General features: G+C 42.3%; 1 long non-coding RNA gene across 2 annotated transcripts; it reads left to right on the forward strand.

Annotated features, from left to right (window-relative positions):
- The first annotated feature begins 2,991 nt into the window (after positions 1–2,991).
- On the forward strand, positions 2,992–14,700 carry LOC138753226 (uncharacterized). 2 transcript variants are annotated; one of them, XR_011351043.1, is made up of 6 exons: positions 2,992–3,087; positions 8,019–8,207; positions 9,347–9,503; positions 9,723–9,873; positions 12,781–12,842; positions 14,283–14,700. It is a non-coding gene; the product is annotated as an uncharacterized lncRNA (long non-coding RNA). The 2 variants fall into 2 exon arrangements; XR_011351042.1 differs by lacking the exon at positions 14,283–14,700 and having other exon boundaries at positions 12,781–13,979.
- The last annotated feature ends 424 nt before the right edge of the window (positions 14,701–15,124 follow it).

The following is a 15,124-nucleotide window of genomic DNA, read 5'->3' on the forward strand; positions in this document are numbered from 1 at the left end:
GTGTTAGCTTCGGTGGGCACCGTGCTGTTAGGGGCTGACTTCCTGAGGGCTCACTGTCTACTAGCCCTTTGACGTGAAGGGCAAGAGGCTGGTGAACGCTTGTACATTCCACTCCGTATGAATGGACACGGCAGACGCCTGCAAGCCGGAAATTGCCGCCGTAGCCACCGCCAGGGCTGAGTTCCCCGACACCCTCCACAAGTTTCCCGCCATCTTAGAGCCACGTTTCAACACCGCCCTGCCCCAGCACAGGGTCTTCCACCACATTGCCATATAAGGCCCCCCACTACGCACTAGGCCCAGATGGCTGCAGCCCAAAAATCTCCAGCAGGCAAAGGAGGAGTTTTCCAGACTACAGGAGCTGGGAATCGTCCAATGCTCGGACAGTGCCTGGGCATCACTGCTCCACACGGTCCCGAAATCGTCTGGGGGCTGGAGGCCCTGCAGGGACTACCATCAGTTGAATGATGCAACCACTCCTGACAGGTACCCGGTTCCCCACATACAAGACTTCTCCTCCAACCTCCACGGTGCACAGGTTTTCTCCAAAGTGGACCTCCTGCAGAGATACCATCAGACACCCGTGCACCCACATGACGTGGGTAAGACGGCCATTATCACCCCCTTTCGGCCTTTTTGAGTTCCTCCGTATGCAGTTTGGCTTAAAGAATGCGGCCCAGATGTTCCAGCACCTCATGGACGAGGTTGGAAAGGACTTGGACTTTGTGTTCATCTACCTGGACGATATACTGATTGCCAGTCGCAACCACGCGGAGCACAAAGCCCACCTCCGCACTCTGTTTGCCCGGCTGGCAGATTTCGGCCTCACGGTCAATGTGGCCAAATCCCAGTTCGGCAAGGAGTCCATCCAATTCCTGGGGCATACCATTTTGGCGGCTGGGGCCACCCCGGTACTGGAGAAGTGGCGGCCGTCCAACATTTCCCCAAACCCTTCACCCTTAAAGGCCTTCAGGGGTTCGTGGGGATGGTGAACCTTTGCCATCATTTCATCCCCGGGGCCACCCGTACCATGCGCCCATTGTTCGCGCTGATGGCCACCAAAGAAAAAACCTTATCCTGGCTGGAAGAGGCGGACAAGGCATTTGCAGCGACGAAGGAGCCCCTTGCCAGAGCGACGCTGCTGGTGCACCCACTGCCGGAGGCGCACACGCACTCTCCGTGGACGCCTCAGCTACAGCAGTCGGGGGGTTCTGGAACAATGGCTTGATAGACAATGGCACCCTCTAGCCTTTTTCAGCAAGCAGCTGCGACTGCCAGAGCTCAAATACAGCACTTTCAACCGGGAGCTCCTGGTGCTGTACTTGGCCATCCACCATTTTCATTACTTCCTGGAGGGTAGGCCTTTCAGAGCCTGCACGTACCACAAGCCCCTCATCCAGGCACAGGCGATGGCCAAGGACCCGTGGACCACCAGACAACAATGCCTCCTCTTGTACATGTCGGAGTTCACTACCAACATCCGGCACAAGACAGGCAAGGACAATGTGGTGACGGACGCACTCTCGTGCCCAGCCATCAACACACTTGCCCCTGTGATGGACTATGCACAACAAGCCCAGGCCCAGTGAACCAATGCATAGACGCAAGCCCTGCGGACCGCCATCTCAGGCCTCGAACTCAAGGACGTCCAAGTACCCAACAGCCTGGACATGCTGCTCTGTGACGTTTCAACAGGTATACTGCATCCGGTAGTCCCACTGCACTGGAGTCTTCAGTCTGGTACGTGACCTCGCTCACCCCGCAGTAAAGATGACTGTGCGGATGGTCGCAGAGCAGTTCATATGACATGGGCTTAAGAAAGAGGTGGTGGAGCTGGCCAGGAACTGCACCAGGTGCCAAACCTCCAAGGTCCACCAGCACATGCAGGCTCCCATCTAGGACTTTGACTCGGCGGCTCACAGGTTTCAGCACATCCATGTAGATATTGTTGGGCCCTTGCCGGTGTCTTGGGAAGCGTGTTACCAACTCATGGTGGTGGACCGAGCCACGAGATGGCCCATCCCCATCAAGGAAGCCTCTGCGGAGACATGCGCCAGGACCCTGGTCAGCCAGTGGATCGGAGTCCCGATGCACATCGCCAGCAACAGTGGTGCCCAGTTCACATCTGCTCTGTGGATCCAAATGGCAAAACACCTGGGGGTCAAACTCCACCACACCACAGCCTACTATCTGCAGTCCAACAGTTTGGTTGAGAGGTTCCACCAGCACTTTAAGTCCTCGCTCATGGCCAAACTCACCCGACCAGACTGGGTAGACAAATGACCCTGGGTCCTCCTCGGGATCAGGGCGGCACCCAAGGAGGACCTGCAAGCCTCGGTGGCCGAAATGATGTATGACGCATCACTCTCCCTGCCCGGCGAGTTCTTCGGTCCGGAACCCGACACTGGGGACGCGAACCTGCTGGCGGACCTCCGCAAGAGACTGGCCTCCCTGGCTCCCCCACCCCCAGTGCACCATGGCACTCGGCTGGCCCGCCTCCCCAAGGAACTCGACTTTGCCCAATTCGTGTGCTTTTGGAGAGGACTGCAGGCGGCACTGCTACAGCACCTGTATGAGGGTCCGTACAGGTCTTACACCGGTCTGGCGGAACCTTCACAGTGGATGTTGGGGGAAGGGAGGAACTTTTCATGGTGGACTGCCTGAAGGCAGCCCATCTGGACGTCGCAGCTGGTGCAGATGGCCAGGCCCAAGCGACGGGGCCACCTGCCCAAGCAATGAGACGTGTAGCTGGTTCTGGGGGAATTGTGTGGTGATGCACTCGCTCGGCAAACCGGCTCCACTTGTAACGCCTCGTGGCGGGGCAACCCTGGGAAGATGGTGCCATTGGGGGTTCCTTCCTCACTCAAACCTTCCACGTGGTGTGCACCCCGGGGCAGCGATTGTGACATCATCACACATGTGGTGACTGATCCAACGCTGTCCTTCAAGGGGCATGCACCAAATTCAAATAAAAACTGTCGTTAACGACCTTCAGCGTGGTGGCTGTACTTCTTACACTGCTCACCCGCCATGGGTTTCTTAAAGACCCATATAAAATTATGTAAAACATAGTTAAGATAGAGATAGGTAAGTTGCTTCCATTGGTAGGATAGACCAGAACTAGAGGACATAGCCTTGAGATTCAGGGTAGTAGATTTATGATGCAGATGAGGAGGAACTGCTTTTCTCAGAAGGTAGTCAATCTGTGGAATTTGCTGCCCATTGAAGCAGTGGAGGGGACCTCAGTAAACATATTTAAGACAAGGTTGGATAGAGTTTTACATAGTAGGTTGAATTCAGGGGTATGGGGAAAAGGCAGGTAGGTGGAGATGAGCCTATCATCAGATCAGCCATGATCTTATTGAATGGCAGAGCAAGATTGATGGGCCGACTTCTGCTCCTATTTCTTACGTTCTTATTTTCTGATTATAAGCGGAAATAGGCAACACTAATAGAAAATCTGCGTCTGCCTGGCAATTTTGTGTAATATTACATTTTTTATGACAGGACACTAAATAGTATGTCATCTGATCTGAGTTTAACATGCTATCCAGTGTGCTAATCCCTAATTAAGTATAACAGAGAGTGCAAAATTAAACAAAAGGGTAGAGTATGATTTTACAGAAAAATGTTCAGTTAAAACAGTGCAAGGACAACATAATTTTACCAGTATGAGCTCCATTCAATAGTCTGACAACAGCAGGGAGGAAAGTTCTTGAATCTGGAGGTGTGTGTTTTCAAATTCATCTAACTTTTCAAGTGGAGGGGGAAATAGAGAGCAAGACTTATGTAGGTTGTGTCTTTTAATATGTAAGTTGCATTCACAAGGCAGCAGGAAGTGTGGACAGAATCCATGAAAGAGAGGTTGGTTTGCGTGATGGCCTGAACTGAACTCAGCTCTGCAATTTTTGGGGGATTTGGGTAAAGCAGTTCCCATACTGAACACTGAAGCATCTGGACAGGATATTTTCTATGATGCATCAATAAAAATTGGTGAGAGACATTAGGCTTCTAAGGAAGTGTAGAAGCAAGAGACATGCAGGAAGGCTGTGGAAGTTTTTGAGACGGTGCACCAGGAGGTTGCCTGGAATGGAAAGTCTACCTATAAGATGCGCTTGGACAAAATGGGATTGATTTCGTTGAAGGATGGACAGAGAGAAGAATGTAAAATTATAAAAGCATTAATAGAATGAAAATTTCAAGTATGAGAAGACACATTTTCAAGGTAAGAGGGGTAAATTTAGCAGACATCTTGGAGGCAAGGTTTTTTTTACCCAGAAAATGGCAGATGGCGGGTGGCTGGAATAGGTGCCGTGGATGTGAAAGAAGCAAATACAAAAGCAACATTTAAAAAAACATTTAGACAGCTGGAAGTGTAGACAGTCGATGGAGGAGAGGTTGGTTGGTATGATGACCTGAGTCATATTCATAGCTCTGCAATTCTTTGTGTGTACTTGTACAGGCAGGGTATCAAGGGATATGGACCTTAATAGCAGACAGACAGGTGGGATCTGTTTAGATTAGCATCATGGTTGATTAGTTCTGACATCATGAACTGAAGGCCCTATTCCATGAACTCTTATATGTTCATGTTTTTTTGAACAGCATTGCATTTTTTTTGGAGATGCATTGCAGAGATAGCAAAATAACAACTTTTAAAGAAGGTTGGAAGCAACAAAGGGAGAGATCTGAAAGTAGATGGAAAATATGAGTGTGTTTGTTGTGAACATTTACAGACACCACATAAAATGCAAAAGACTGATGAAGGGACTCGAAAGTTAAGTGTTATTCAAGAATCGTAGGCTTTTGCCCATTTCTTGCTGTTACTGCTGAAGGTTTTCAGCCCAACATGTGGACTATTGCCTTTGATGGTTTGCTGCCTGACCTGCTGAGGTGCTCCAGCATTTGGTGTGTGGCTGTGGAAATTATGGCTAAAAAGACCAAGTAAGAAAACATGACAAAGCAGACAAAAGGAAAGGATTTTGAGAGAATGAATAGTATTTTTTAACAAGTAATCAATCTCAAATGATTTTAATAGCTTGTAGAGAGTCAAACCCGGAAAAACATGCAAGGATTGGAACATTCACTGTCATCTTTGAGATGCATCACGGCATGGTACAGGAACTGTTCCACCCAAGACTGCAAGAATATGCAAAATTGTGAATGCAGCTCAGACCATTTCTCAAACCCTCCCCCCTCCACCCCTAGTAATTTCACCTTTACTTCCCACTTCCTTAGAAAAGCACCCAACATTAAAGAACACATCTCACCCCAGCCATACTCTCTTCACCCTCCTCCTGTTGGGAAGAAGATTAATGAATGTGTGATCACACACCACCAAATTCAAGGACAATGTCATTCCCACATTCTCAGACTCCTGGATGCACCTTATCCTGGTAAAAACACTTTGCATTTGCTCAGTTCCAAATGATCCCTCTATGAAACTCTGTACCCTTTACTCTATTTTTATTGCTTTCCTAAGTATGAATTGACTGGCTAGACTGCTCTCCCTGTACTTCAGAACATTTGGCAATAAATGTGAATTGGAATCATCATTCATACAGAGGGAAAATGCAAAAGAAAGTAAAAAAAATAAGGAGATGGAAAGAGAAAAGTGATGAACAAACCAAAACTGCCTGAATGCTATGTTAAAGAGGCCCATTAAACAAAAACCTGACTCTTCCTGGTCAAAAAAGATAGGAAAATCACAATGAAAATATCAGCCCGCAATGATACTTTTTAAACAAAACCTTAATGGATCTGAATTAATTTAATTTCATCTCATCTTTCCTGCATTCCTCTGCCCTCCTGTTCTTCACTATTTCCACACCCAATCTATATCCAAGGTAATGCCTTGATCTACATATCTCACTTTTTCTCTCAGTCGATATTGACGATAGAGTCGACAACAGGACCCAAAAAAAAAGCCATCTCTGCTTTTGGAAGAATGAGATGTATGGGAGAGGTGGAATCAGCCCCAAGACCAAGCTGTGTTGTGCTATTGTCACACCCTCCTTACTCCATGCTAACCAGATAAGTGTACAGCAGATCTTGTAACCACTTCCACATGACCGAATACTTCACACCAAGCAGCAAGATAAGATTCCAGACACACAAACAAACCTCCTCAGCATTTATACATTGCTGAAAGAATCACAGATAAGGTGGGCAGGACAGATGAGTTAAACAAGATGCTGAATTCTAGTGCCGTGCATACAAGTGCTGGAGAAATACAGCAGATCATGCAATATCCATAGGAAGTAAAAGGTGGCCGGTGTTTCAGGCCTGAGCCTTTCATCAGGAATATGGAAAAACACGTAGATGTCTGAATAAACAACTTGGGTGGGGGGGGGAAGGAGAGCAGAGCAGGAAGGTGGGGGGGGGGAGAGGAGGTAGGGCAGAGGAGGAAGGAAGGGGAGGAGTTAAGAGGTAATAGATGGATCCAGGTAAGAGAAAGCTGAGAAGTGGTGGGGGCGAGGGCAGAGTCTAAGAAGGATAGATCTCTGAAAAGAGAAGAAAAGGAAGAAGTTGGGGAGCTGGAGGAAAGGAGAGAAGAACTCCCACCCTCTTCCTTCTCACAGTTATAATGATGCAAGAAAAAAAATGTGGCATTACAATATTGGAGACAGGCCGCTTTTAATTAGTGTTGGAGCAGTCCCTGATTAGTATAACAAGGGGAGAATCAAAGAACCTGATAGCTGTTGGAAAGAAACTGTTCTTGAACCTCGCAGGGTTGCTCTCCAGGCTTCTGTACCTTCAACCTGAAGGTAGAAATAGGGTTTGTTTTTTTTCATGGAAGATATCAGAGACAAGTCCATATCATTAGATGCAACAGAGAAATCCAGAAAAAGAAGGGAAGAGTTGGAAATAGACCAGGTGAACTTTTTAGAGCAGGATGAAGGTGGTGGCCCAGCAGGAAGCAGCACTAATATTGTCATCAAAGTAATGGAGAAAGAGTTGATGTGCAGAAATAAGCTTAGAACATGGCTAACAAAATGGCAAGCATTCAGTGAATTTTTGTAGGAACTCACTGGGTCAGACAATATTCATTGGTAAAATGTTCATTTCCATCAATGTTTCGGGTCATGGGTGGGGTGGGGGTGATATATCCCTTATGTGGTGGGGGGGGGGGAGTGCAGAAGATGAAGAGGAACCAAAAACGGATGGGGTGGGAGAAATGCAAAGTCAGGAAGAAGGAAAGATCCTTGAAGGGGTTGGGGAATGGAGGAGAAAAATATAAGCAGTTATAGATGAAAATGAGACGGAAACAGTAGATCAATATAAAAATTTGGGTTACATAAAATTAGAAAAAATGATGTTCATGGTGTTAGGTTTAAGGATGTTCAGGAGGAATATGATGTGTTGTTCTTCAAGCTTATACTTAGCTTCAATCTGACAATAGATGAGACAAAGAATGGGACAAATGAAGGGAATTAAAATGATCGGCTCCAGGAAGCACAAACCTAAGCCCACAGACAGAGCGCAGACATCACCCAATCGGCGTTTGATTTTGCCAATGTTGAGGTCATACTGTGTACTAAAAAAGGCATAACTCGATTTAAAAACAACCTGAATCCATTTGAAAATGATATTACATTAGCCATCTTAACACTGCTGTTACTTTTGGATACTGCTGGCATATTCACAACATCAGCTTGAGACTGTCAACAAAAGAGTTGGAATTATTTCCCATGTCATCAACCAACCAATGAGAAAGAAACAGCAGTAAATCCTATAAATCATTTGTGAGCAGCAATCAGGAGTCAATTAAACATCTGGAGCCAGACTGAAAAGACAAAGCTGCCTGATTATTTGCCAAATTGTGGTTGATTTGGGCATTATTGTGTGAGGGGGAAAAAAAAACTCTTGAGTTGAGGAGAAAAGGCCACCTAGAAATGATGTTTCATCCTCTTTAAGTGCACAAAACATGCATTGTGCATGGGGCTGTCACACCCCCTGTAGAAATGAGCTAAAAACAACATTGTGTTTGTTTTGAAGACATTATCATTTTCCACCAGTGTAGATTCCAGTGTGTCTGATCTGAAAGCACCATAGCAGCCAGAGAAATAGGATAGCTGCAGAAAAGGCTGCCTTCGAACTGAGGGAAGTCTTCGGGGAGGAGAGGCGCAGCAGCGTCCTCTGTGTCTGGGTGCGTGATGGTTGGTCCCTGCACTCAAGCTGCCAGTGATGCTATATCCTACTGCAAGGTATGGTCATTTTAAGGGATTACCAACAAAACACATACTGGCAATGTCATTTAGCCATCTTATACTGCTCTGCTGAGAATCTCAGATAAACATTATTGTGAGGAATTATAATGAGTTGGATGGAAACATTTTCCATTTAATTTTCTGATGAAACTTGGTACCATACTTCAGACTTGGAAAAGTGAGAAAACAAGTTCATATGGAGGGATGGGACTGAAGGAATATTTGTGATTGGGTGAATATTTGTCTTACCATTGATCCATTACAATTTATACAACCAGAAACTTGTCCACTTCAATTTCATTTTTCATGAAAAATAATCTTTAATCTCAAAGGTGACAGTGAAATTACAGAAAAGCTCAATGAACTCAGCAGGTCTCACAGAATACATAAGAGGTAAATAGATATAAATGAGCCCTTCTTCAAGATATGGGTTACAGGCATCTTGAAGGGGTGTTCAGGTACTTGTTATTCTCTGGGTGAAAAAGATCCCTTTAAATTTCTTACCATAAATCTACGTCCTGGAGTTTTCTCCTCTAGTGAGGGGAAATGTTTCTTGCAATCTACCCTATACCCTTTGTAATAATGCAAGTCTTTTTTTTTCCAGAACCCAGAATAAACATGCTTGAATGTTGGGCTTTTGTGAAACAAGCTAAATAAAGCCACATAGGGTTTCAATGTTTCAGAGCTTTGCAGTTCCAGCAGTGTAAACATGGCAAAGTGACTATTTATTAAAATGGCACATTAAATCAACATGAGGATTGTATTCACTCGAAATTGGTTGCTGTTAGGAAGACCACGAGCTAGCACAGTGCCGTGCAATCACTTTAATGTGTCCCAGCTGGCTATTTCTGAGGCTACCAACTGAAGAACTAACCCGAACTTCAACTTCACCATTCGGCAACTTGTACTGAACCAGCACGAAACCAGCTTTGTAGATTATAACTTTGTCATAGCCATCTCAGGATGTCTAATATCCAATCGTCCTGCTGAAAGAAGCCCCCACTGTACTTAGATAATGTTAACTTTGAAGTTAAATAGGTTGAACTTTGTAGATGAAAGCTCAAACTAAGGGAGGTAATTTCTCAGATGAAATGAGACTAAACATCGACTATATTGTATTTTTGGTCAATTCACAGTACAAGTCCAAAAGTATGGATGCCAAAAATTCGGACCACCCAAAATCTGGACTTTTCAAAAAGACTCCAACTTTTTAAATCGAGAGGGTTATGTGCATGTGTGCCTGCGTAAGCATCAAAGAAACACAGTAGCAACAAACCACCATGCTTAATACAGGTAAACTTATTACAAAGAAATGTATTTGTTTACTGTATTTTCCTTTTACAATGTTCATTTTTTAAAACATAATTTTAAGCATTACACACTTTTATTGCAGTGAAAAAATTATGTTTATATTTTGTCAAGTGTTGACTTTATTTTTTTTTCTTTAAAACTGCTCATTTTACTAAATGAAGCATCTCTTCTTTATTCCTCCTTACATTTTAATGTTAAAAGTACTGCCTTGAGAATCCGAAAAATCCAAAAATCCAGACCAACCTAATCCCTGAGCCGTCTGGATTTTAGAACAGCTACAGTTGAACAGTGCTGGAAACTTGATCTGAAATTTCTGTCAAATTTGGAAATGGCTCATGACTGAATGTACAGCGTGAGTTTGATCGGAATATTTCAACACATTTTATGATATTTTTTCTGTAACTATTTTCACCTGTTTAAAATTATTAGCACATTTGTATGTTAATAGAATGTGAAGCGATCTGTCATCATTTCATTCTCGGGTTCAGTGAAATCATTTTAACTTTATAGGAATACACACACAGTCCTTGTATCTATTTGCACAATAATTAAACTGTGGGGGATGTAACAATAGCACACTTGATGACGTAAGTTCAGGTTTTGCATATACAATTCTTTATAAACAAACTGTGCAAACACTAACTGAGATGAATGTGATGCAAATTTTATTTTAAAATGAACAAATATGCAAAGCAACAGGGTGAAACAATAAATCCGCAGACACTGAGATTGCAGTAAAAACGCACTGAAATGCTGGAGGAACTCCACTGGTCTTTCAGTATCCATAAAATTAAAGATATATTGCTGACATTTCAGGCCGGAACCCTTCTATGATAAGTGGAGAGGTGAGAATTTATCATGTCTCTGTGAAAGAAGGCAGGCAAGGCAGAGACAGAGATGGGAGAAGGCGACCACTCGTAAATTGGAGGAACAATACCTCAACCTCCAACTGGGCACCCTCCAACCAGATGGCATTAATATTGACGTGTCTGGCTTTTCTTATAAACCCCAACCCCCCCCCCCCACCCCCCCGCCATTTCTTCCCCCATCACCTACCCCCAGCTCTGTTTCTCCCTTCCCTGAGGAAAGGGAGAATGTTGCTAGAGATGCACCAAGTGAATTTGAGATCAGGGTGGAAGTTGGCAGCAAAGTGGATGAAGTTAAGATGCATACCATTGCAACAGTGCTACGCTTTGGATCTTGATCAACTCCTTTATGTCACCACACTTCGCTCTTGTGATCACTCTGATACAGGTTAATCTTGGTCTCATCTGTCCTCAAGACCTGTCCTCTTTACCAATTCCCTTAACAGAGAAATTCTTCAATGAGCTAAAGAAAATAATAAGGAAACCGAGGATAGCACTAGATAAATGAACAGAATGGTACAAACAAAGGGGCTTACAGCTACCAAACTTTAAGAATTATTATAGAGCAGCACAATTAAGATATCTATCAGATTTTTATCAAACAAGGGAAAAACCAGATTGGACCAGGTTAGAGCCAGATAAAATAGGGGAGAAGGTACCAGAAAATATACTTTATAAGTGGGATGAAAAGCTTGTGCAACATAGAAGTTCACCAGTACTGCACCACCTGCTCAACATTTGGAAGAAGATTCACGTAGAAAGGAAAAAAACAAATTACCAACTACCAAAATTATTATTGACGCAAAATCAACTAATCCCTTTCACAACAGATAACCTTTCCTTTAGAGAATGGGAGAGAAAAGGGATCAAAAGAATAGAAAATTGTTTTTTGGGAAATAATTTATTATCTTTTGAACAAATGAAGTTCAAATATGGAATAACTCACGGTACAATGTTTGCATACCTCCAACTGAAAACCTACTTGAAGGACAAATCGGGAAGCAGGCTGAGGTTACCAGAAGGAAGCAGCTTTGAATATGTGATTACAGACACAATGATAATTAAAAGATTTATAACAAACATGTACATCAAGCTGCAAGAGAAAGCGAACGATGAAATAAGCTATAAACCCAAACAAAAGTGGGAACAAGATCTAAACATAAAGATAAAAAATGAAAAATGGGAAAAGCTATGCACCGAAACTATGAGAAATACATAAAGACGAGGTTATGCATGATACAATATAATTGGTTACACAGGCTATATACCACGCCCCAAAAGTTAAATAAATGGGACCCAACATTATCAGATAGATGTTTTTGCTGTAAGAAGGAAATGGGAACAACAGTACATGCAATTTGGGCATGTGAGAAAGTGGAAAAGTTTTGGGAAGATCTAAATCAGGTATTAAATAAAATCACAAAAAGAAACATACCAAAAAACCCAGAGATCTTTCTTCTAAGTAATATAAGAAGTAAAGAACTAGCCCTCAATTTAGATGAAGCACAAAAAAAGATTTATTATGATAGCCTTAGCTGTAGCAAAAAATGTATAATGTCAACTTGGAAATCAGAAGAGAGCCTGAGAGTACAGCAATGGTACGTGGAAATGAATAAATGTATTGCATTGGAAAAAATAACATATAATTAAAAAAAATAACATCACAGTATTCGAACAAATTTGGGAACCGCACATGGAACACAACAGAGAGGGCCTACCGTGGACCTCCACCCCCTAAAATGATAGAATGAGAAGAAGACAAAATGAACTGATCCAGTGTGTAAAAGTAGATGACACAATTTTCTTGTTTATTTTCATTGTGTGATGACATTGTTTAATGGGTTTATTGTATTGTATATGTTGAACATTTAGTGGGTAGGGAGGGGGTGGGAAGGAGAGAGAGAAGGGAGGGGGGGGAAAAGGGGAGAAAATGACACTGTGTATATTCAAGAGGGAAATATTTGTCTGTATTTTGGTTAATACGGTTCATAGTGTGAAAAATTTTTAAAAAAACCTGTCCTCTTTACAGAATTCTCCAGGCTCTTTTAAATGCTTCTTGGCAAACTGTAATCTGACCATCTTTTCTTTGGCTAACAAGTGGTTTGCATCTTGCAGCGTAGCCTATATTTCTGTTCATGAATCTTCTGCAGACAGTAGTCAATGGCAGATCCACACTTGCCTCCTGAAGAGTGTTTCTGATCTTCGGACATATGTTTGGGGATTTTTCTTCATTATGAGAATGATTCTGTCATCACCAAAGGAAGCCTTCCTTGGACTGCCAGTCCCTTTGTGATTACGGAGCTCACCAGTACGCTCCTTCTTGATCATGTTCCAATTGTTGATTTTGGTGATTGTAAAGTTTGGGCAATGTCTGTTTTATTCTTGTTTTTCAGGTTCGGAATAGCTTCTTTGACTTTCATTGGCAAAACTCTACGAGTCCACATGTTGAAAAATGGTAACTGCAGACTCCAAAGACAATCAAAAACTTAGAAACAAGCTGAGCTTCCTTATACCTGCACCAATGAAGAAATTAAACATACCTGAGTAATCACAAAAACACTTATGAAGCCAAATGTCCCAAACATTATGGTGCCCTAAAATGAGGGGACTATAAAAATGTCAAACCATGGTCACACCAAAATGAATATAAATAACATTGAATAATATTTGGAATACGCACTTTAATTACATGTAAATTGTTTGATTACAAATTTAAAACTGTGGAGAACAGTGGCAAATAAATGGGGGAAAAAAAAGTGTCTTTGTCCCAAACATTATGGAGGGAACTGTAACTGGTCCCAGCAGAATCAACAGGATGAAAGCTTATCCAGTCACTTTGACAATGTCAAAATGTACAGCTGTTCAAAAATCAAAAATTTGCATTAAACAATTAATAAAGAATAACAAATCCATGTTTGCAAAGGTAAGAATGATAGTTTGGAAACAATAAAGTTAACAAACATTAACATTTATTCATTGCCCAAAAGAAGATTTATGTATTTACAATTAATTAAACGGGTACATTTGCTTCATTAAATTTTTCAACAGTTATGTGTTTGAAGTTAGTTAAAATCCCAATTCAGAAAACGGTCATTTTCATACTATGGCATCTTAATGATGACATCTAGAATACAGGTGCATAGATAGGAAAGGTTAGAGGATTATGGGTTGATGACAGGGAACTAGAACTGGCTTGGTCAGCATCGACAAGTTGAGCTGAAGCACTGGTGTCACTGGGGGATGTGCCTATAAAAAAAATTTGTGCAGTGTTTCGGCAGAAATTTATTATTTTTTAATAAAAATATCCCTGTATTTAGTTATTGCAACAAAAACATTTTTCGTAAGCCTAGTTTACATATATCAATATACCTAAGGCTAAGACTGTGCTAATTGACATTTTGAACTTTCTAATGCGCTCCAGTCAGAGCCCCCCACCCTCCCTCCACTGCTCAGTGCCGTCACCACCCCAAACATACTAGGAAAACTCACTTGTTTCTTCTTTGCTCGGTACATGCGTACACTTGGTCCATGGTGGGGGGTGGGGGGGGGGGTGCGCAGGGTGACACCAACACTAGTGACACCACTGAGCTGAAGGGTATATTTCTATGTGGTGAAACTCTATTACTAAAGTACATATACTGTACTTGTTTCAGAATGCTCATGAGGGAGAGTAAAATTGGTGACATTTTGAACTTTCACCTTTTTGAACTATGCAAGATGTATAGTACCGTGAAGAGATTATAATTGTTTAAATCTAAGTCACCTGGAGTGGCTAACCTTGGATGGTTAAAAAATTCCTGTCCAGCCCAATCAAAAGAAAGGGATATAACTTTTAAATTATCCACTTAGCCTCAAATGTTTCCTACAAACAGTATTTCCATTTTTTTGTCTGCAGAACAGCAAGACAACAAGGCAATAATTGACATTTATATCCTGAGGGAAGAGTCAAAATCCTACTGGTGTCAACTCCACTGAACATGCACTGCAAGTTCTTCTTTCACCCACTCTGCACCTCCACCTCAAACTTTCAAAGATCAAAAGGACAATAAACCTTTTTTTTGTTTAAGCCATATTTAACAAGCAGTGTCAGCTTAAGGGAGGTTTTCTTAACCCTTCAGATGCTTATCATGGCATTTTATTGGCTAGGTGTGTGGAGCTGCTGTTTCTTGGATGAAGTAAGGGTAGCTCTGGTCAATTTTACTTGATAGGGCACATAAGTCCAATCCCACAGATGGCTCTGTTTATTATTCCATATTTTATGTTGTAATTATTGCATTTTCTGGGAGCTGCAAATAGAGGTAATTGTAATTTAATATGTGGATTTATGAACTCATAAAATATGAACAGGTCCCTTACAGAATATGTCCACTTATTATTAAATCACATTGACTGAGACATAATTACTTCATTTACAGTATACCAATCTATATTGCAATCACTGTTTAAAATATGGTTTTATAAATTATGCATATTACTTATTTATAAAATAGAGCTATATTGCTGAAGCATTAATAGTGCAATGATCTTTCATTTTCAGTCTTAAAATAGAGAATAACTTAAAGGACCATAGAAACAGAATACCAGCATGCAAATAGCCAACCACAACCTACATAAATTGCTCTCTTGGTAAATGTGTTGTTCACTGTGGTGCCGAGCCAAATCAGTTCTTCATGCTTTGTGCCGAGTTACTGATCTCAGCAGGAGTTATAATTACTTCAGGGGAAAAATTCAGTGTAG

The sequence above is a fragment of the Narcine bancroftii genome, chromosome 1 (assembly GCF_036971445.1).
Source record: "Narcine bancroftii isolate sNarBan1 chromosome 1, sNarBan1.hap1, whole genome shotgun sequence".
Taxonomy (NCBI): domain Eukaryota; kingdom Metazoa; phylum Chordata; class Chondrichthyes; order Torpediniformes; family Narcinidae; genus Narcine; species Narcine bancroftii.